Source organism: Odocoileus virginianus, unplaced genomic scaffold, assembly GCF_023699985.2.
Source record: "Odocoileus virginianus isolate 20LAN1187 ecotype Illinois unplaced genomic scaffold, Ovbor_1.2 Unplaced_Contig_48, whole genome shotgun sequence".
NCBI lineage: Eukaryota > Metazoa > Chordata > Mammalia > Artiodactyla > Cervidae > Odocoileus > Odocoileus virginianus.
Window position 1 is genome coordinate 145,252 of NW_027224365.1, and position 23,093 is coordinate 168,344.

Below are 23,093 nucleotides of genomic sequence, written 5' to 3' on the forward strand. Positions count from 1 at the left end.
ACCCTTATATTTCTGTAAGAATAAAAGCTTTGGAAAACTTTTTAGTATTTTTATAAAAGGTTTAACATAGACTCTCGAATCACCCTAGCAATTTTGCTCCAAAGTAGCAATCCAACAAAAATAAAAATATGGACATGAGACTGTTACACAAGTATACATAGCAACAATATTCATAATAAGCAAAAATAGAATAATCTAAATGTCTATCAATTGATAAATGAATAAACAAAATATGTCATATTCATATAAGAAACTATGCCATTCAGAAACAAAATAATAATATTTCTAATAGATGCTACAACATGAACAAAACATAAAATCTTTTATTAGTGTAAGAAGTCAGACATAGAAGTCTGTACATCGTATGGCTATATTTAAATGAAAGTTCCTGAAATGGCAAATATATGAGACAGAATATAGATCACAAGTTGCCTGAGGGTATGGATGAAAGTAAAAATTACTGGAAATGGGCACAAAGGAACTTTATTAGGTTACAAAATTAATATTTACAACTAGAAAATGATTATATATGCACAACTCTTTATAAATATATACTTTATAAACTTGCCACATTGAAATGGGGCCTGGATAATGATATGGTTGCACAATTACTATAAATTTACTAAAATAAACTACTAATTCACTTACTATTTATTTCCTCACAATAGGTTCATTTTATATTGTATTTGCATGCTTTAATTAAGCTGTTTAAACATCATCAGATTCAATGTAGGGGATTTGTTTTTATCTTGTGGCTAAGTCCCAATTTATCCAGTCATTATACAACCTGTATGATCAATTTTGTATATACCATAAATATTTAAATTTAGTTGAATTTTGTGTAATGAAAATATGAACTAAACATGATTTGATGCTATGCAATTTTGTTTAGTTCTTGGGAGTGTGAGCTTTTGATCAAATTTCTGTTTAAATCCCAACTTTAATCATTTATTAGCTGGAATATTTTGACAAATACTCTTTTCAAAGTCATAGTCATCTTATCTGAAAATATTTTTCAAATTAAGTGTTGTTTGTTTTGAGTTAAAAAAATGTATTTAATGTAACTATTTAGCAGTAAATAATGTCTATGGATGGAGAAAGAAATAGCAACCCACTCCAGTATTCTTGCCTGGAGAATTCCCATGGACAGAGAAGCCTGGCAGACTACAGGGGTTGCAATAGTCAAATACGACTTAGTGACTAAATCACCATGACAGTGTCTATAAATTGCTTAATACACTGTCAGTAATAGTGTACTTCACAAAAATTATAGCAAACATAAATTAATATTCCCATTTTTGTTATTTCTTTTAATTATTTAGACATAAATTAATTCATAAACAGAAATGGATTGTTTTTTCTCAAAATGTGGTCATAATAGATGACATAAAATATTTATCTTTTCTTATGTCTTCCTATTTTAGGGGTTGTGATCACATTTGTTCTTTGTCTAGGAATTGATTCAACTTTGCTTTTTCATGGATGGTAACCTTATTCTTGCATGTTAAAGGTCTTTGTGGTTTGTCTCTATTGTCACAAATAAGTCATGACGAATGGTACCAGTCTCTAGTGAATATCAGAAGCTACCAGGCTGTAGGGAAGATTTCTAAGTCGTGATATGTTGGTTTCTAACTTTTTGCTAACATCTATGGTTAATATAATAAAGATTCTGATCCTGGGAAAGACTGAAGGCAGTAGGCGAATGGGGGTAACAGAGGATGAGATGGTTGGATAAGCATCACCAACTCAATGGAAATGAGTTTGAGCAAAACCTGGGAGATTGTGAGGACAGGAAAACCTGACATGCTGCAGTTCATGGGGTCGCAGAGTTGGGAATGACTTAGCTACTGAATGACAAATGGTTAATATGTTCAATTCACCATTCAGAAATGCCACACAGTCTTCTTGTGTCACACTACATGTCCTTGTAGTATGTTGCTCTTGCATTACATTTTTTAATTACACACAGTCCTTAAAATTGTTTGCATGTGTTACTTGCTCAGTCGTATCTGACTCTTTGCGATGCCATGGGCTGGTCCAACAGGCTCCTCTGCTCATGGGTTTCTCCAGACAAGAATACTGGAGTGGGTTGTCATTTCCTTCTCCTAAGAATTTTTAGGCTCTGAATATATACAATATTTCTCCTGTAAGTTGTGGGTAAATATAATATAGTGCATGTTATACCATAATGTCTTCACACTCTCTGCCTGTGTTCTCTACCTCATTCTCTTTTGGTCTTTGTCTTACAATATTCATGTTGGTACCTGACCTCTTTATCATTGCTTCTAATTTTGCCTCTCAAATTGAACTGTTTGACCTGAAACAATATCAGAACTTTTTTTTTTTTTCTTATGGCTGTGCTGTGTGACAAGGAATTTAATTCTCAAACCAGGGAATGAACTTGCACCCCCTGCATTGGACGTGTAGTGTCTCAACCACTGGACAGCCAGTTCAGTTCAGCCACTCAGTCCTGTATGATTTTTTGTGACCCCATGGATGGCAGCAAGACAGGCCTCTCTGTCCATCACCAACTCCCACAGTTTACCAAAACTCATGTACATTGAGATGGTGATGCCAACCAACCATCTCATCTTCTGTCGTCCCCTTTTCCTCCCTCTCCAATCTCTCCCAGCATCAGGGTATTTTCAAATGAGTCAGCTTTTCGCATCAGGTGGCCAAAGTATTGGAGTTTCAACATCAGTCCTTCCAATGAACACTTAGGACTGATCTCCTTTAGGATGGACTGGTTGGATCTCCTTTTAGTCCAAGGGACTCTCAAGGGTCTTCTCCAACACCACAGTTCAAAAGCATAAGTTCTTTGGTGCTCAGCTTTCTTTATAGTCCAACTCTCACATCCATACATGACTCCTGGAAAAACCAAAGCCTTAACTACGTAGACCTTTGTTGGCAAAATAATGTCTCGGCTTTTCAATATGCTGTCTAGATTGGTCATAATTTTCTTTCCAAGGAGCAAGTATCTTTTAATTTCATGCTGCAGTCACCATCTGCAGTGATTTTGGAGCCCAAAAAAATAAATCTGTCACTGTTTCCATTGTTTCCCCATCTATTTGCCATGAAGTGGTGGGACTGGATGCCATGATCTTAGTTTTCTGAATGTTGAGCTTTAAGCCAACATTTTCATTCTCCTCTTTCACTTTCATCAAGAGGCTCTTTAATTCTTCTTCACTTTCTGCCATAAGGGTGGTGTCATCTGCATATCTGAGGTTACTGATATTTCTCCTAGCAATCTTGATCCCAGTTTGTGCTTCATCCAGCTGTGTTCCTCATGATATATTCTGTATATAGGGTGACAACATACAACTTTGACAGACTCCTTTTCCTATTTGGAATCAGTTTGCTATTCCATGTCCAGTTCTAACTGTTGCTTCCTGACTTGCATACTGATTTCTCAACAGGTCTCAATACCAGGTCTGGTATTCCCATCTCTTTCAGAATTTTCCATAGTTTATTGAGAGCCACACTGTCAAAGGTTTTGGCATAGTCAATAAAGCAGAAATAGGTGTTTTTATAGAACTCTCTTGCTTTTTTGATGATCCAGCAGATGTTGGCAATTTGATCTCTGATTCCTCTGCCTTTTCTAAATCCAGTTTGTACATCTGGAAGTTCACGGCCCAAGTATTGCTGAAACCTGGTTTGGAGAATTTTGAGCATTACTTTACTAGTGTGTGAGATAAGGGCAATTGTGCAGTTATTTGAGCATTCTTTGGCACTGCCTTTCTTTGGGACTGGAATAAAAACTGACCTTTTCCAGTCCTGTGGCCACTGCTGAGTTTTCCAAATTTGCTGGCATATTGAGTGCAGCACTTTCACAGCATCATCTTTTAGGATTTGAATATAGCTCAACTGGAATTCCATCACCCCCCTACTAGCTTTGTTTGTCGTGATCCTTCCCAAAGCCCATTTGACTTCACATTCCAGGATGTCTGGCTCTAGGTGAGTGATCCCACCATCATGATTATCTGGGTCATGAAGATCTTTTTTGTACAGTTCTTCTGTGTATTCTTGCCACCTCTTCTTAATATCTTCTTCTGTTAGGTTCATACCATTTCTGTCCTCTATTGAGCCCATCTTTTCATGAAATGCTCCCTTGGTATCTCTAAATTTCTTGAAGAGATCTCTAGTCTTTCCCATTCTATTTTTTTTCCTCTATGTCTTTGTTGATCACTGAGGAAGGCTTTCTTATCTCTCCTGGCTATTCTTTGGAACTCTGCATTCCAATGGGTATATCTTTCCTCTTCTCTTTTGCTTTTCGCTTCTCTTCTTTTCACAGATGTTTGTAAGGCCTCCTCAGACAACCATTTTGCTTTTTTGCTTTTCTCTTTGGGGAGGGGGATGGTCTTGATCCCTGTCTACTCTACAATGTCACAAACCTCCATCCACAGTTCGTCAGGCACTCTCTCTACTAGATCTAGTTTCTTAAATCTATTTCTCACTTCCACTGTATAATTGTAAGGGATTTGATTTAGGTCATACCTAAATGGCATATTGGTTTTCCTTACTTTCTTCAATTTAAGTCTGAATTTGCCAATAAAGAGTTCATGATCTGAGCCACAGTTACAGTTAGCTCCCAGTCTTGTTTTGCTGACTGTATAGAGCTTTCCCATCTTTGGCTGCAAAGCATATAATCAATCTGATTTTGGTGATGGCCATCTGGTGATGTCCATGTGTAAAGTCTCCTCTTTTGTTGTTGGAATAAGGTGTTTGCTATGACCAGTGCATCTCTTGGCAAAACTCTATTACACTTTGCCCTGCTTCATTCTGTACTCCAAGGTCAAATTTGCTGTTACTCCAGGTGTTTCTTGACTTCCTACTTTCACATTCCAAATCCCTGTAATGAGAAGGATATCTTTTTTGGGTGTTTGTTCTGAAAGGTGTTGTAGGTCTTCATATAACCATTTAACTTCAGTGTCCTCAGCATTACTGGTCAAGGCATAGACTTGGATTGATGTGGCATTGAATGGTTTGCCTTAGAAACGAACAGAGATCATTCTGTTGTTTTTGAAATTGCATCAAGATACTGCATTTTGGACTCTTGTTGACTATGATGGCTACTCCATTTTTTCTAAGGGATGCTTGCCCACAGTAGTAGATATAATGGCATCTGAGTTAAATTCCCCCATTCCAGTCCATTTTACTTCACTCATTCCTAAAACGTTGACATTCACTCTTGCCATCTCCCATTTGACCACTTCCAATTTGCCTTGATTCATGGACCTAACATTCCAGGTTCCTATGTAATATTGCTCTTTACAGCATCAGACTTTACTTCCATCACCAGTCACATCCACAACTGGGTGTTGTTTTTGCTTTGGCTCTGTCTCTTCATTCTTTCTGGAATTATTTCTCCACTGATCTCCAGTAGCATACTGGGCACCTACTGACCTGGGGAGTTCATCTTTCAGTGTCCTATCTTTTTGCCTTTTCATACTGTTCATGGAGTTCTCAAGGCAAGAATATTGAAGTGATTCACCATTCCCTTCTCCAGTGGACCACATTTTGTCAGAACTCTCCACTATGACCTGTCCATCTTGGGTGGCCCTACATGGCATGGCTCATAGTTTCATTGAGTTAGACAAGGCTGTGTTCCATGTGATCAGATTGGTTAGTTTTCTGTGATTGTGGTTTTCAATGTGTCTGCCCTCTGATGGAGAAGGATAAGAGGCTTATGGAAGCTTCCTGATGGGAGAGACTGACTGAGGGGGAAGCTGGGTCTGCTGGGGAAATCCAAAAATATTAACTCTGATTGCCCGGTTAGGAGCTACTTTCTTTCAGTTTATTTAACAAATGTCATTTTCTTAAGATCACACTTTTTTGTTTACAATGGTTGTATTAATAGTAGTATCACACATTTACAGATATAATAAATTCACTGTGTAATTTCTTTCTTTGTCTGTGACATCTTTTTAAAGGCAAATGATAAATGAAAGTATCTGACAAAACCAATTTATTCTGGTCCACAGAAGAGAGGTATAAAAGAGACACAATTCCATGTCCTGGCTATTATAATCAATGCTGCGATGAACATTGGGGTGGGGTGGAAGCAACCTAGATGCCCATTAGCAGATGAATTGATAAGGAAGCTGTGGTACATATACATCATGGAATATTACTCAGCCATTAAAAAGAATTCATTTGAATCAGTTCTAGTGAGATGGATGAAACTGGAGCCCATTACACAGAGTGAAGTAAGCCAGAAAGATAAAGACCAATACAGTATACTAACACATATATATGGAATTTAGAAAGATGGTAATGATAACCCTATATGCAAAACAGAAAAAGAGACACAGATGTACAGAACAGAGTTTTGGACTCTGTGGGAGAAGGCGAGTGTGTGATGTTTTGAGAGAACAGCATCAAAACATGCATATTATCTAGGGTGAAACAGATCACCAGCCCAGGCTGGTTGCATGAGACAAGTGCTCGGGCCTGGTGCACTGGGAAGACCCAGAGGAATCGGGTGGAGAGGGAGGTGGGAGGGGGGATCGGGATGGGGAACACATGTAAATCCATGACTGATTCATGTCAATGTATGACAAAAACCACTACAGTCTTGTAAAGTAATTAGCCTCCAACTAAAAAAAATAAATGGGAAAAAAATAAAAATAAAATAGGATAAATGTGAAAAAAAGAGAGACACGATTGTGAAATATTTACCCAATGGTGTTAGGAATAAACTTTTGAAATTAAATAAATATATTCAGAAATTTCCTTCCAAATGAAGTTATACCCATAACACTGTTAGTTTGCACAGCATGAAATTTAAAATAAAATAAAATAAAATAAATCTGATATATTTTATCATGAAACACTGAGTGTATTAATGTTCACTGTTTGAGGATCCAAATGAAACTAAATATTTTCAGGAATACTATTTGTTTACCAGGTACATGGCTAGTCTAGTAATACAGACATTTTTAGTAAATTAGTTTCAAAGAATGCCTACTGGTCTTATTTACTGGAAATGCCCAGCTTGGTTACATGCACTATATAAATAACACTCCATTAGTTTACCATCATAGTGGTTAACTCCATTCTCATTTGATAAATCTGAGATATAGTCTGGTCCCCTGTGTATGTGAAAGTTATATCATGGATTTTGATGTACACTCAAAAACTATCAGAAATAAAAAAAAAATACAAAAGCAAATTAAATTTTCCCTTGATAATGTAAAGAACTTTCAAAAATATGGTTCATGGAATACTTACTAATATCAAAACACAGTCCATTTATTACACATACTACAGAAGACTGATGCTTAGAGTAAGGAAAAGAAGTCTTACAGACTCCGCTAAGATTATCATGCAGAAGTACTCAGAATGAAAGTAATCAGTGATGGTGCCTTGTGTCCTTCATTAAAAAGTTGTATGAGTTATATTCATTACTGTAAAAATTAGTTCAACTGCATTTTGGTTAGCATTCAAAATGCAAATGTATCAGGAGTGTGCAGCTTTTCCTAAAAACAATACTAAGAAAGAGTTAGGGATTGTTTTAAAGAAATTTGTCAGTTTAATTTTGCTACTTAGTGATGAAAAGGATAGAGGCCATCTGCAATTCCAGAGGCAGTGGTCTGCTACATGCAAACATGCACAGAAAGTAAAAGGAAGCCAAACAAAGAGAAAAATCCAGTTACTTCTCTCAGCCATTATGTTCCTTTTCCTGTTCTAACTTACTTAAAACTTGCAAACCCATATCTATCCTGACTCCTGAAAATATTTATTTCAATGTAGACGTCTGCATAATACTTCAGAAAGTAAGTGAATAATGCTTTGTTTCTGTATTAAATTCATACATCCAAGAATTTCAGATTATTTTTCTTAAATCAGTGCATCCCTAATTCTAGCACCTTTTAATTCAGAGTAGCCTGCATACCTATTAATCAATCATCTAACTGTTGCTTTTTCTGATACAGTGGCAGTCTATCTTTGCTCTCTATTTATTTATAGATTTCTAAAATTACATCAACTTAAAAAAACAGAAAGAATTTGTCAGAAATCTCTTTAAGGCAGCCTTCACGTCCTTGTTCCTCAGGCTGTAGATCATGGGGTTCAGCATGGGAATCACCATCATATGAAACACGGAGGCCATTTTATCAGTATCCATAGAATGGTTAGTTTGAGGCTGTGCATACATGAATATCATTGTGTCATAGAAGATAGATATTGCCATTGTATGTGATGCACAGGTGGAAAAGGCTTTTTTCCTTCCTTCTGATGAATGTATTTTGAGAATGGACAAAACAATGTTGAAATAAGATACAAGAACTGTAATTATGGAAAACACCAGATTTGTAGATGCAGACATAAACACAAATGCTTCTGGAAAGGAAGCATCAGAGCAAGACAATGCTAGCAGAGGGGTAATATCACAATAAAAATGACTGATGATATTGCAAGAGCAATAAGTCACAGAGGATACAGAAGATGAAGTCACAATTGATGTGCAAAAGCCATAGAGGTATGTGAAGGAAATTAGCAGAAGGAAGATCCACAGAGACACCACTCCATGTAGAGCAGGTGGTGACAAATGGCCACATAGCAGTCATAGGCCATCACAGCTAGCATGAGCACCTCAGCTACAGTGAAAACCAAGAACCCTCCCAGTTGGGCAGCACATTCATAGTAGGAGTTGGTGTGTTTCTTTACTAAAAAGTTGATCAGCATTTTAGGAGCAATGACAGTTGAATTGCCAAGATTGATGATGGCCAAGTGCCGGAGGAAGAAATACATGGGGGTCTGAAGTCGAGAGTCCACACTGGTGAGGGTGATGCTTAGGTTGCCTGTCACGGTCAGTCCATAGATGACCAGGAAGACAAAGAAGAGTGGGATCTGGAGGTCTGGACGTTCTGAGACTCCTGTGAGAATAAACTCAGTGACTCGGGTGAAATTTCCATGAGCCATGTAAGATTTTGGAAAGTCATCTGGGAAATAAAGGAGAAGTGGTTAGTTTTTAAAAATTGTATTTTCTACAATAGTTGTTGTTTTATGGCAAGGGCAATTCTTGGGGTAGGATTTTCTAAAAATCATACTTGGAAAATATATCAGTTCCGTTGAGAAAGTGAAAGTCACTCAGTCATGTCTGACTCTTTGGTACCTCATGGACTTTATAGTCCACAGAATTCTCCAGTTGAGAATACTGGAGTGGGTAGCCATTCCCTTCTCCAGGGGATCTTCTGAACCCAGGGATCAAACTCAGGTCTCCCACACTGCAGACAGATTCTTTACCATTTGAGCCACCAGGGAAGCCCATGAGTTCCCTTAATTATGCTGAAACCAAGTATGCTGATGGTTTATAACTTCCCAGGGGGTGCAGTAGTAAAGAGTCTATCTGCCAATGCAGGAGACATGGGTTCAATCCCTAGGTCGGGAAGATTCCCCTGGAGGAGGGAATGGCTACTTACTTCAGTATTCTTACTTGGAGAATCCTATGGACAGAGGTACCTGGTGGGCTACAGTCCGTGGGGTCTCAAAAAGTTAGACATGACTGAGTGACTGAGCACACAAAGGCTGGTTATATACTCTTCTTAAATTGCAAAACTAAATGTGGAAAAGCAACCAATTAAATCACAAACATTGTATTCTTCCTCTAAGTTTTTCTTTTAAAGCTCTTTATTGTATCGTTTGCCAATTTCCATAGTACTTGGCCATCCTAAGCACCCCTCTCCTTCCTTAGGTCAAGCTGTCATTAACACTGTCATGGACTTCTCTTCTTCATATTACCATTCTCTCAGATTTGTTGATAAGCAAATAGGAGTCATTAAAACTTTTTGATTAATCAAATATATAATCTGAGATATCTTCTGGAATAATTGAAAAATGCCTTGGTCTCATATTCCATGCATTCCACACTCAGGTCTGTATCACTTGTCTAATCATATCACTTCACCAGACATACACTGAACCCTAGTCCCTCTGTTTCCCTGCTGATATTCAAAAGTATCAGTTGAACTAAAACAAGCAATCTAAAAAATAAACATTTTTTTCACCTCAGATTTTGTTTTCCCTTTAAAATACTACAGAGGTTCTGACTTATCAAACCAGGACTCTAGTCTGATCCAAGGAGTGGACTTGAGAAGGAAAGACAATGCTGAAGATCGCTGAGTCAGTTCTATTCCTTTTCTTCTAGATGGTGTTGCCTGCTGTTTCTCTACTGAGTCCCACTCTGGTTTCAGTCTCCTTTCTCATGCACAGATTAGAACCAAGGGTAACATGGCCTGCTATCATGGGTTTTCTTATAGATAGATAGACAAAATTGATTAAGCAATGGAATTCAGATGTATAGTATCAGTTTTGCTACTTTGAAGTCTTCAGATCTGCTGAGAATCATTCTTGTGTTTATCAAAGGTGTCTTCATTCTCAGTGTCAGTTATTACATCCCTCTAAATTTCCATATTCTTGTACCTTGCCCATTCTTCTTTTAAATTTTATTTTAACAATGTGGTTAGAATACATAACTTGAAATCTTCCCCATTAAGAGACTTATGGCTGAAGAGTGCAGTATTGCTAATTACAGGCACAGTGTTGGACAGCAGATCTCTAGATCTTGTTCATCTCATGTAACTGAAACTTTATACCTGTTGATTAGTAACTCTCTATATTGTCCAGCTTACAACTTCTGGGTATTTATCAAAAGGAATTGCTATCAGGATGATTATGAGAAAGTGAAACACTACCCATTGTGCTAATTTGGGAAATGATATCTCTGGTCATTTTCTGATACCGTGATGAAACATTTTATATACTTTAACTTAGTGCTAACCATTAGAGAAGAGCCCATGGAACTGTAGACCACGATGCTCCTTCATCCATGGGGTTTTCCAGGCAAGAATACTGGAGTGAGTTGTCATTTCCTTCTCCAGGGGATCTTTCTGGACCAGGGATCAAATCCAAGTCTCCTGCATTGGCAGGGGGACTCTTTAACACTGACCCACCAGGGAAGACCTGTGTTGGGTATATTTATGGGAAAAAAACAAATATTACATGAGCCAGATATTAAAAAGTATTTATTATTCATTTGAAATTTAAATTCAACTGAACACCTTATATTTTATCTGGAAATCTTAACTTTACTAATTATAATAGATTAATTTGTTTATGATTTTAAGATATCCCTAACTCCTCCTGAACTTGTAAAATCCAAATACCACTTTCAATTTTCACAAATGAATACATGACCTCTAGTCAATTCATAGGATTTAGTGTCCTAAAACTACCACAGTCTTCCAGGGAAACCAGTTAACAAAAGACATACTGAAATATTTTTCATGAAAAGAATAAAACTTAAGTGATTGTAAGAGTGTGTATAGTTGGAATCAAGAATTAAGGGAAATTGTAAACACTGTGGTGTTAATCAATATCATTAATTTCTACTTGCTCATCTTTAATGAAGAATTCAATTTTTTGCTCTCAAATTACTCTGAATTGTCTTTGGGTAGGGGCAATTTATACTTTCCCTCTCTACTTGTGGTGTTCCTTGAGTAAGTAGCATGAATTTATTCTGATGATTCTGCCCTAGTTCCACGCCTCATCTCAACAGGAGGCCTCACACCCCTTTCACAAATTCAGAGGAATGCGGAGTTCAATGCTTCCAAACGAGACGATGCCTGACTCATCTTGAAAATTGATAGGAATCCCAATATCTCTGTGGCAACTGGAAAGGGACACTGCGTCTCCCGCCTCACCTCGAAAGGGGGTCCTGCTGCCCTGCCAAGCATCGAGGAGAATCCCGAGGTGTCCCTCGCAACTAGACAGGAGTCCTGACGTCGCTGAACAAACACGAGTTTTGAAGGGCCATCCCCATCATAACTCGAGAATATACCCCAGGTTCCCGCCGCAACTCACGAGAAAAACCATGAGACTTCCCCTCACTGCGAGATGAGGCCCGATTCCCCTGCATTGCATGCAGAGCAATTCCGTGTTCCACATCAAACATGAAAGGAGACTTGACTTCCTTGATGGAACTCCAGAGAGTCACCAAGAACACTGTCACAAATCTAGAGGGACCCTGAGGTACCCGCTACAACAAGAAAAAGCTTGGTGTACCCCAAATCAACTTGAGATGAGAGCTGATTCCCTGGCTTCGACTCAAGAGGAATGCCAACTTTCCACAAGCACCTCAAGAGGAGGCTTCTCTCAGCTATATGTATGTGAGAGGGACCCTGAGTTTGCTGCCTTAAGTGGAATGGACACTGAGATGCCCTGATTTGAGAGAAGGCCGGACTTCTCTGAGGTGATGTGAATGCAGGCTCGTCTTTCATCTCCCAAGATAAAGGGATGTCTGAATCCCCTGTAGAGACCATAGAGAAAGCCCTAGTTCCCTGCCTCATCTCTACAGGAGGCCGCACATCCCTTTGACAACTCGCGAGGAACGCGGAGTTCAAGGTTTCAAAAGGAGATGATGCCTGACTCCTCTTGAGAATTGATAGGAATCCCAATATCCCTGTGGCAACTGGAAAGGGAGCCTGGGTCTCCTGCCTCACCTCGAGAGGTGTCCCTATTGCCCTGCCAAGCCTCGAGGAGAATCCCGAGGTGTCCCTCGCAACTAGACAGGAGTCCTGACGTCGCTGAACAAACACGAGTTTTGAAGGGCCATCCCCGTCGTAACTCGAGAATATACCCCAGGTTCCCACCGCAACTCGAGAAAAACCATGAGAGTTCCACCTCACTGCAAGATGAGGCCCCAGTCTGCTGCATTGTGATCAGAGAAATTCCGTATTCCACATCAAACACGAAAGGACCCTTGACTTCCTTGATGGAACTCCAGAAAGTCCCCAAGAACACTGTCAGAATTCAAGAGTGACCTGAGGTTCCCACTGCAACACGAAAAATCTCAGTGTACCTCCAAATCATCTCGAGATGAGAGCTGATTCCCTGGCTTCGACTCAAGAGGAATGCCAACTTTCCACAAGCACCTCAAGAGGAGTCCTCTCTCAGCTATAGGTATGTGAGAGGGACGCTGAGTTTGCTGCCTCAAGTGGAATGGACACCGAGATGCCCTGACTGGAAATAAGGCTGGATTTCCCAGCAGTGACTTGAATGCAGGCTCGTCTTTCATCTCACAAGATGAAGGGATGTCTGAATCCCCTGTGGAGACCCTAGAGAAAGCCCTAGTTCCCCACCTCATCTCGACAGGAGGCCTCACATCCCTTTGACAACTCGAGAGGAATGCGGAGTTCAATGCTTCAAAAGGAGACGATGCCTGACTCCTCTTGAAAATTGATAGGAATCCCAATATCCCTGTGGCAACTGGAAAGGAACCTGGGTCCCAAGTCTCACCTAAAGAGGCGTCCCTATTGCCCTGCCAAGCCTCGAGGAGAATAGACAGGCGTCCTAACGTCGCTGAATAAACACGAGATTTGAAGGCCCATCGCCGTGGTAACATGACAATATAACCAAAGTTCCCGCCACAACTCGAGAAAAACCATGAGAATTCCACTCACTGCACTGTATGCAGAGCAATTCCGTGTTTCACATCAAACACGAAAGGAGCCTTGACTTCCTTGATGGAACTCCAGAGAGTCCCCAGGAACACTGTCAACAAGTCTAGAGGGACCCTGATGTCACTGATGCAACACGAAAGAGCTCCGTGTACCCCAGATCAACTTGACATGAGGCCCGATTCCCCTGCATTGGCTCCAGAGCCATCCCGCGTTCCCCATCAAACATGACAAGTGGCTTGAGTTCCTTTAGGCAACTCCAGAGATTCCCCAAGAACACCGTCCCATGTCTAGAGAAACACCAAGTTCAGCACAGAAAATCGAGAAAAGCTCCATGTACCCCAAATCATCTCGAGATGAGAGCTGATTCCCTGGCTTCGACTCAAGAGGAATGCCAAATTTCCACAAGCACCTCAAGAGGAGGCTTCTCTCAGCTACAGGTATGTGAGAGGGACCCTGAGTTTGCTGCCTCAAGTGGAATGGGCACCGAGATGCCCTGACTCGAAATAAGGCTGGATTTCCCTGCAGTGACTTGAATGCAGGCTCGTCTTTCATCTCACAAGATGAAGGGATGTCTGAAACCCCTGTGGAGACCCTAGAGAAAGCCCTAGTTCCCCGCCTCATCTCGACAGGATGCCTCACATCCCTTTGACAATGCGAAAGGAATGTGGAGTTCAATGCTTCAAAAGGAGACGATGCCTGACTCCTCTTGAAAATTGACAGGAATTCCAATATCAATGTGGCAACTGGAAAGGGAACCTGGGTCTCCCACCTCACCTCGAGAGGCGTCCCTATTGCCCTGCCAAGCCTCGAGGAGAATCCCGAGGTGTCCCTTCGTAACTAGACAGGAGTCCTGACGTCGCTGAACAAACACAAGTTTTGAAGGGTCATCCTCATTGTAACTCCGTAATATACCACAGATTCCCGCCAGAACTCCAGAAAAACAATGAGACTTCCCCCTTGCCGTGAGAAGAGGCCCGATTCCCCTCTACTGCGTGCAGAGCAATTCCGTGTACCTCATCAAACACGAAAGAAGCCTCGACTTACTTGATGGAACTACAGAGAGTCCCCAAGAACACAATCTCAAGTCTAGATGGACCCTGAAGTCACCGCGGCAACACGAAAGAGGCCCGTGTACCACAAATCAAATCGAGATGAGGCCCGATTCCCCTGCATTTGCTGCAGAGCCATCCCACTTTGGCCATTAAAAACGACAAGTGGCTTGATTTCCTTTAGGCAAATCCAGACATTCCTGGAGAACACTGTTCCAAGTCTAGAGGAACACCAAATTCAGAACAGAAACTAATGAAAAGTTCCATGTACAACAAATCATCGTGGGATGTGAGCTGATTCCCTGGATTTGACTAAGAGGAATGTGAACGTTCCACAAGCACATCAAGAGGAGGCTTCGCTAAGCTTATGTATGTGAGAGGAACTCTGAGTTTCCTGCCTCAAGTGGAAAGGAAACCGAGATGTCCTTACTCAAAATAAGGCCGGATTTTCCTATAGTGAGCTGAATGCAGGCTCATCTTTCATCTCACAAGAAGAAGGGATGTCTGAATCCCCTGTGTAGACCCTAGAGAAAGCTCCAGTTTCACGCTTCATCTCCACAGGATCCCAACATCCCTTTGACAACAAGAGAGGAATGCGGAGTTCAATGCTTCAAAAGAACACGATGCCTGACTCCTCTTGAAAATTGATAGGAATTCCAATATCCCTGTGGCAACTGGAAAGGGACACTGGGTCTCCCTCCTCACCTCGAGAGGGGTCCCTATTGCCCTGCCAAGCCTCAAGGAGAATCCCAAGGTGTCCCTCATAACTAGACAGGAGTCCCGACGTCGCTGAACAAACACGAGTTTGAAGGGCCATCCCCGCCCTAACTCGAGAATATAACACAGGTGCCCGACGCAACATGAGTAAAAGAATGAGACTTCCCCTCACCAGGAGATGAGGACCGATTCCCCTGCATTGCATAGAGAGCAATTCCGTGTTCCACATCAAACACGAAAGGATCCTTGACTTCCATCATGCAACTCCTGAGAGTCCCCTAGAACACTGTCACAAGTCTAGAGGGACCCTGAGGTCACCACAGCAACAAGAAAGAGATCTATGTACCCCAAATCAACTCGAGATGAGAGCTGATTCCCTGGCTTTGACTCAAGAGGAATGCCAACGTTCCACAAGCACCTCAAGAGGAGGCTTCTCTTAGCTATAGGTATGTGAGAGGGACCCTGAGTTTGCTGCCTCAAGTGGAATGGACACCGAGATGCCCTGACTCGAAATAAGGCCGGATTTCCCTGCAGTGACTTGAATGCAGGCTCGTCTTTCATCTCACAAGATGAAGGGATGTCTGAGTCCCCTGTGGAGACCCTAGAGAAAGCACTAGTTCCCCGCCTCATCTCGACAGGAGGCCTCACATCCCTTTGACAAAATGAGAGAAATATGGAGCTCAGTGCTTCAAAAGGAGACGATGCCAGACTCCTCTTGAAAATTGATAGGAATGCCAGCATCACTGTGGCAACTGTAAAGTGAAACTTTGTCTCCCACCTCACCTCGAGGGGCATCCCTATTACCCTGCCAATAGTCGAGAAGAATTGAGAGATTTCCCTCGCAACTATACAGGTGTCCTGACGTCGTTGAACAAACACCAGTTTTGAAGGGCCATCCACATCGTAACATGAGAATTTACCCCAGGTTCCCGCCGCAAATCAAGAAAAACCATGAGACTTCCCCATCACCGCCAGATGAAGCCCGATTCCCATGCACTGAGTGCAGAGAAATTCCGTATTCACATCAAATATGAAAGGAGCCTTGACTCCATGATGGAACTACTGAGAGTCCCCAAGAACGCTGTCACAAGTCTAGAGGGATGCTGAGGACAACTACAGCAACACGAAAGAGCTCCTTGTACCCCATATCAACTAGAGATGAGAGCTGATTTCCCGGTTTCCACTAAATAGGAATGCCAACTTTCCACAAGCACCTCAAGAGGAGGCTTTTCTCAGCTATAGTTATGTGAGAGGGACCCTGAATTTGCTGCCTCAAGTGGAATGGACACTGAGATGCCCTGACTCGAAATATGGCCGGATATCCCTGCAGTGACTTGAATGCAGGCTTATCTATCACAAGAGGAAGGGATGTCTGAATCCCCTGTGGAGACCCTAGAGAAAGCCCTACCCTGCCTCATCTCGACAGGAGGCCTCACATCCCTTTGACAACTCAAGAGGAACGCGGAGTTCAATGCTTCAAAAGGAGACGATGCCTGACTCCTCTTGAAAATTGATAGGAATCCCAATATCCCTGTGGCAACTGGAAAGGGACACTGTGTCTCCCACCTCACCTCGAGAGGTGTCCCTATTGCCCTGCCAAGCCTCACGGAGAATCCCGAGATGCCCCTCGTAAATACACAGAAGTCCTGATGTTGCTGAACAAAGACAAGTTTTGAAGTGCTATCGCATTTGTAACTTTGCAATATACTAGAGGTACCCACCACAACTCGAGAAAAACCATGAGTCTTCCCCCTCGCCACGAGATGACTCCCAATTCCCCTACTTTGATTACAGAGCAAGTCCGTGTTCCCCATCAAACACGAAAGAAGCCTTGACTTCCTTGATGGAACTCCAGAGAGTCCCCAAGAACACGTTTACAAGTCTAGAGGGACTGTGCAGTCACCACGGCAACACGAAATAGCTCCGTGTACCGCAAATCAACTCGAGATGAGGCCTGGTTCGCCTGCATGTGCTGCAGAGCCGTTCTGGTTTCCTTTAGGCAAATCCAGAAAATCCTGGAGAACACTGTTCCAAGGCTAGAGGAACACCAAGTTCAGAACAGAAACTAATGAAACGTTCTGGTTACACTGAATCATCTCGGGATGTGAGCTGATTCCCTGGTTTCGACACAGAAGGAATGCCAACGTTTCACAAGCATATCAAGAGGTGGCTTCTCTAAGCTTAGATATGTGAGAGGAACCCTGAGTTTGCTGCCTCAAGTGGAATGGAAACGGAGATTCCCTTACTCAACATAAGGCCGGATTTCCCTGCAGTGAGCTGAATGCAGGCTCGTCATTAATCTCACAAGAAGAAGTGATGTCTGAATCCCCTGGGCAGACCATAGAGAAAGCGCCAGTTTCTCGCCTCATCTCTACAGGAACCCAACATCCCTTTGACAACTCGAGAGGAAGGCGGAGTTCAATGCTACAAAGGAGACAATGCCTGACTCCTCTTGAAAATTGATAGGAATCCCAATATCCCTGTGGCAACTGGAAAGGGAACCTGGGTCTCCCGCCTCACTAAAGAAGGCGTCCCTATTGCCCTGCCAAGCCTCGAGGAGAATCCCGATATGTCCCTCATTGCAAGAAGGAGTCCTGACGTTGCTGAAGAAAGACAAGTTTTGAAGGGCCATCCCCGTTGTAACTCCGTAATATACCACAGGTACCTGCCACAACTCGAGAAAAATCATGAGAGTTCCCCTCGCCGCGAGATGATTCCCGATTCCCCTGCATTGCATGCAGAGCAACTCCGTGTCCCTCAACAAACAGGAAAGAAGCCTCGACTTCCTTGATGGACCTCCAGAGAGTCCCCAAGAGCACAATCACAAGTCTAGATGGACCATGAAGTCACTGTGGAAACATGGACGAGCTCCATGTACCGCAAATCAACTCGAGATGAGGCCTGATTTGCCTGCATGTGCTCCATAGCCATCCCGCTTTCCCCATCAAACATGACAAGTGGCTGGACTTCCTTTAGGAAAATCCAGATATTCCTGGAGAACACCGTTCCAAGTCTAGAGGAACAACAAGTTCAGAACAGAAACTAATTAAAAGTTACATGTACACCAACTCATCTCGGGGTGTGAGCTGATTCCCTGGAGTCGACTCAAAAGGTATGCCAACGTTCCACAAACACATCAAGAGGATTCTTCTTTAAGCTTAGGTGTGTGAGAGGAATCCTGAGTTTGCTGCCTCAAGTGGAATGGAAAATGAGATGTCCTTACTCAAAATAAGGCCAGATTTCCCTGCAGTGAGCTGAATGTAGGCACGGCTTTAATCTCACAAGAAGAAGAGATGTCTGAATCCCCTTGTCAGACCATGGAGAAAGCGCGAGTTTCCTGCCTCGTCTTGACAGGAACCCAACATCCCTTTGACAACTTGAGAGGAACGTGGAGTTCAAAGCCTCAAATGGAGATGAATCCTGACTCCTCTTGAAAATTGATAGGAATCCCAATATCCCTTTGGCAACTGGGAATGTAGGCTGTGTCTCCCGCCTCAACTCGACAGGTGTCCCTATTGCCCTGCCAAGCCTCGAGGAGAATCCCGAAGTGTCCCTCCCAACTAGACAGAAGTCCCAACGTTGCTTAACAAACAAGAGTTTCTAAGGGCCACCCCTTCATAACTTGAGAATATACCATAGGTGCCCGACGCAGTTTGAGACAAAATATGAGACGTCCCCCTCACCACGAAATGAGGCCTGAATCTCCTGCACTACATGCAGAGCTATTCTGTGTTCCTTGTCAAACACGAAAGGAGCCTTGACTTCCATGATGGATCTCCTGACAGTCCCCAAGAACACTGTCACAAGTCTAGAGTGATGCTGAGGTAACCACAGAAAAAAGAAAGAGCTCCGTGTACCACAAATCAACTCGAGATGAGAGCTGATTCCCTGGTTTTGACTCAAGAGGAAGGCCAGCTTTCCACAAGCACCTCAAGAGGAGGCTTCTCTCAGCTATAAGTAGGTGAGAGGGACCCTGAGTTTGCTGCCTCAAATGGAATGGACACCGAGATGCCCTGACTCGAAATAAGGCCGGATTTCCCTGCAGTGACTTGAATGCAGGCTCGTCTTTCATCTCACAAGATGAAGGGATGTCTGAATCCCCTGTGGAGAACCCTAGAGAAAGCCCTAGTTCTCCGCCTCATCTCGACGGGATGCCTCACATCCCTTTGACAAATCGAGAGAAATACAGAGTTCAGTGCTTCAAAAGGAGATGATGCCAGACTCCTCTTGAAAATTGATAGGAATGCCTATAACCCTGTGGCAACTGTAAAGAGAATAGGTGTCTCCTGCCTCACCTCGAGTGACGTCCCTATTGCCCTGCCATTAGTCAAGGAGAATCGCGAGGTTTCCCTCACAACTACACAGGTGTCCTGATATCGTTGAACAAACACCAGTTTTGAAGGGCCATCCACATTGTAACTTGAGAATATACCCCAGGTTCTTGCCGCAAATCAAGAAAAACCATGAGACTTCCCCATCACCACAAGATGAGGCCCGATTCCCAGGCATTGATTGCAGAGCAATACTGTGTTCCACATCAAACACAAACGGAGCCTTGAACTTCCTAGATGGAATTGCAGAGAGTCCCCAAGAACACTGTCACAAGTCTAGAGGGACATGGAGGTCATCGCAGCAAAATTAAAGAGCTCTGGGTACCCAAAATCATCTCAAGATGTGAGCTGATTCCATTGCTTCAACTCAAGAAGAATGCCAACTTTCCACAAGCACCTCAAGAGGAGGCTTCTCTCAGCTATAGGTATGTGAGTTTGGACCCTGAGTATGCTGCCTCAAGTGGAATGGACACCAAGATGCCCTGACTCGAAATAAGGCTGGATTTCTCTGCAGTGACTTGAATGCAGGTTCATCTTTCATGTCACAAGATGAAGGGATGTCTGAATACCCTGTGGAGACTTTAAAGAAAGAACTAGTTCCCTGCCTCATCTCGACATGATGCCTCACATTCCTTTGAAAACTCGAAAGGAACATGGAGTTCAATGCTTCCAAAGGAGACGATGCCTGACTCCTATTGAAAATTGACAGGAATCCCAATATCCCTGTGGCTACTGCAAAGGGACCCTGGGTCTCCCGCGTCACATCAAGAGGCATCCCTATTGTCCTGCCAAACCACAACGTGAAAACCAATGTGTTCCTCGGAAGTAGACAGTAGTCCTGATATCACTGAACAAACAGGAGTTTGAATGGCCATCACCATTGTAACTCGAGAATATACCCAGGTTCCCACCACAACTCGAGAAAAACCAGGAGACATACCCCTCAATGCGAGATTCCCTTGCATTGATTGCAGAGCAATACTGTGTTCCACATGAAACACAAAAGGAGCCTTGACTTCCTAGATGGAACTCCAAAGAGTCCCCAAGAACACTGTCACAAGCCTAGAGGGACCCTGAGGTCATCGCAGCAACAAGACAGTGAACAGTGCACCCCAAATCAACTCGAGATGAGGTCCGACTTCCCTTCATTGGCTCCAGAGCAATCTTCTGTTCCCCATCAAACACAGCAAGTGTTTTGACTTCCTTTAGGCATCTCCAGAAATTCCAGAAGAACACCGTCCCAAGTGTTGTGGAATACCAAGTTTAGCAGAGCAACTAGAGAAAAGCTCCGTGTACCCCAAGGCATCTGGAGAAGAGAGATGATTCCCTGGCTTCGACTCAAGAGGGATACTAACTTTCCACAAGCATCTCATGAGGAGGCTTCTCTCAGCTCCAGGTTTGTGAGAGGGACCCTGAGTTTGCTGCCTCAAGTACAATGGACACTGAGATGCCCTGACTCGTAATATGGCCAGATATCCCTGCAGTGACTTGAATGCAGGCTCGTCTTTCATGTCACAAGATGAACGATTGTCTGAATCCCCTGTGGAGTCCCTAGAAAAAGCCCTAGTTCCGCCCCTCATCTCGACATAAAGCCTCACATTCCATTGACAACTCGAGAGGAACACGGAGTTCATTGCTTTAAAAGGAGACGATGCCTGACTTCTGTTGAAAATTGATAGGAATCCCAATATCCATGTGGCAACTGGAAAGGGAAACTGCGTCTCCCGCCTCACCTCGAAAGGCATCCCTATTGCCCTGCCAAGCCTCAAGGAGAATCCCGAGTTGTCCCTCACAACTAGACAGGAGTCCTGACGTCGCTGAAAAAACATGAGTTTTGAAGGGCCATCCCAGTCGTAACTCGAGAATATACCCAGGGCCCGCCGCAACTCGAGAAAAACCATGAGACTTCCCCCTAGCCGCGAGATGAGGCCTGATTCCGCTGCATTGCATGCAGAGCAATTCCGTTTTCCACATCAAACACGAAAGGAGCCTTGACTCCTGATGGAACTCCAGAGAGTCCCCAAGAACACTGTCACAAGTCTAGAGGGACCCTGAAGTCACCGCAGCAACACGAAAGTTCTCCGTGTATCTCAAACCATATCGAGATGACAGCTGTATCCCTGGCTTCGACTCAAGAAGAATGCCAACTTTCCACAAGCACCTCAAGAGGAGTCCTCTCTCAGCTATAGGTATGTGAGAGGGACCCTGAGTTTGCTGCCTGAAGTGGAATGGACACCGAGATGCCCTGACTCGAAATAAGGCTGGATTTCCCTGCAGTGACATGAATGCAGCCTCGTCTTTCATCTCACAAGATGAAGGGATGTCTGAATCCCCTGTGGAGACCATAGAGAAAGCCCTAGTTCCCCGCCTCATCTCTACAGGAGGCCTCACATCCCTTTGACAACTCGAGAGGAACGCGGAGTTCAAGGTTTCAAAAGGAGACGATGCCTGACTCCTCTTGAAAATTGATAGGAATCCCAATATCACTGTAGCAACTGGAAATGGACTCTGGGTCTCCCGCCTCACCTTGAGAGGCTTCTGTATTGCCCTGCAAAGCCTCGAGGAGAATCCCGAGGTGTCCCTCAAAACTAGACTGTGGTCCTGATATTGCTGAACAAACAGGAGTTTGAATGGCCATCACCATCGTAATTCGAGAATATACCCAGGGTTCCTGTTGCAACTCAAGGAAAACTAGGAGACATACCCCTCAATGCTAGATGAGGCCCGATTCCAATTCATTGATTGCAGCGCAATACTGTGTTCCACATCAAACACGAAAGGAGCCTTGACTTCTTGATGGAACTCCAGAAAGTCCCAACGAACACCTTCACAAGTCTAGTCAGACATTCAGTTCACCATAGCAACAAGAAAGAGCTAGGTGTACCTTAAATCAACTCGAGACAAGGCCAGATTCCCCTGCATTGTCTGCAGAGCAATTCCGTGTTCCCCATCAAACGAGAAAGAAGCCTTGACTTTCTTGATGGAACTCCAGAGCTTCCCCAACAACACTGACACAAGTCTAGAGGGACTCTGCGGTCACGGCAGCAACAGGAAAGAGCTCCCTCGACACCAAATCAAATCGAGATTAGGCCCACTCCCCCTGCATTGGCTCCAGAACCATCCCGTGTTCCCCATCAAACATGACAAGTGGCATGACTTCCTTTAGGGAACTCCATAGATTACCCGAGAATACCGACCCAATTCTAGAGGAACACAAATTTCAGCACAGCAACTCGAGAAAAGCACCATATACCACAAATCATCTTGATATGATAGCTGATTCAATGGCTTCGACTCAAGACGAATGCCAACATTCCACAAGCATCTGAAGAGGAGGCTTCTATAGGTATGTGAGATGGACCCTTAATTTGTTGCCTCAAATAGAATGGACACTGACATGCCCTGACTCGAAATAAGTCCTGATTTCCCGGCAGTGACTTGAAATCAGCTTCGTCTTTCATCTCACAAGATGAAGGGTGGTCTGAATCCCCTGGGGAGACCCTAGAGAAAGCCATAGTTCCCGCCTCATCGGGAGA

At 43.1% G+C, this 23,093-nt stretch overlaps 1 pseudogene; it reads right to left on the minus strand.

Moving 5' to 3' along the window:
- Positions 1–7,978: 7,978 nt before the first annotated feature.
- On the minus strand, positions 7,979–8,922 carry LOC110149738 (olfactory receptor 8J3-like; annotated as a pseudogene).
- Positions 8,923–23,093: the final 14,171 nt, after the last annotated feature.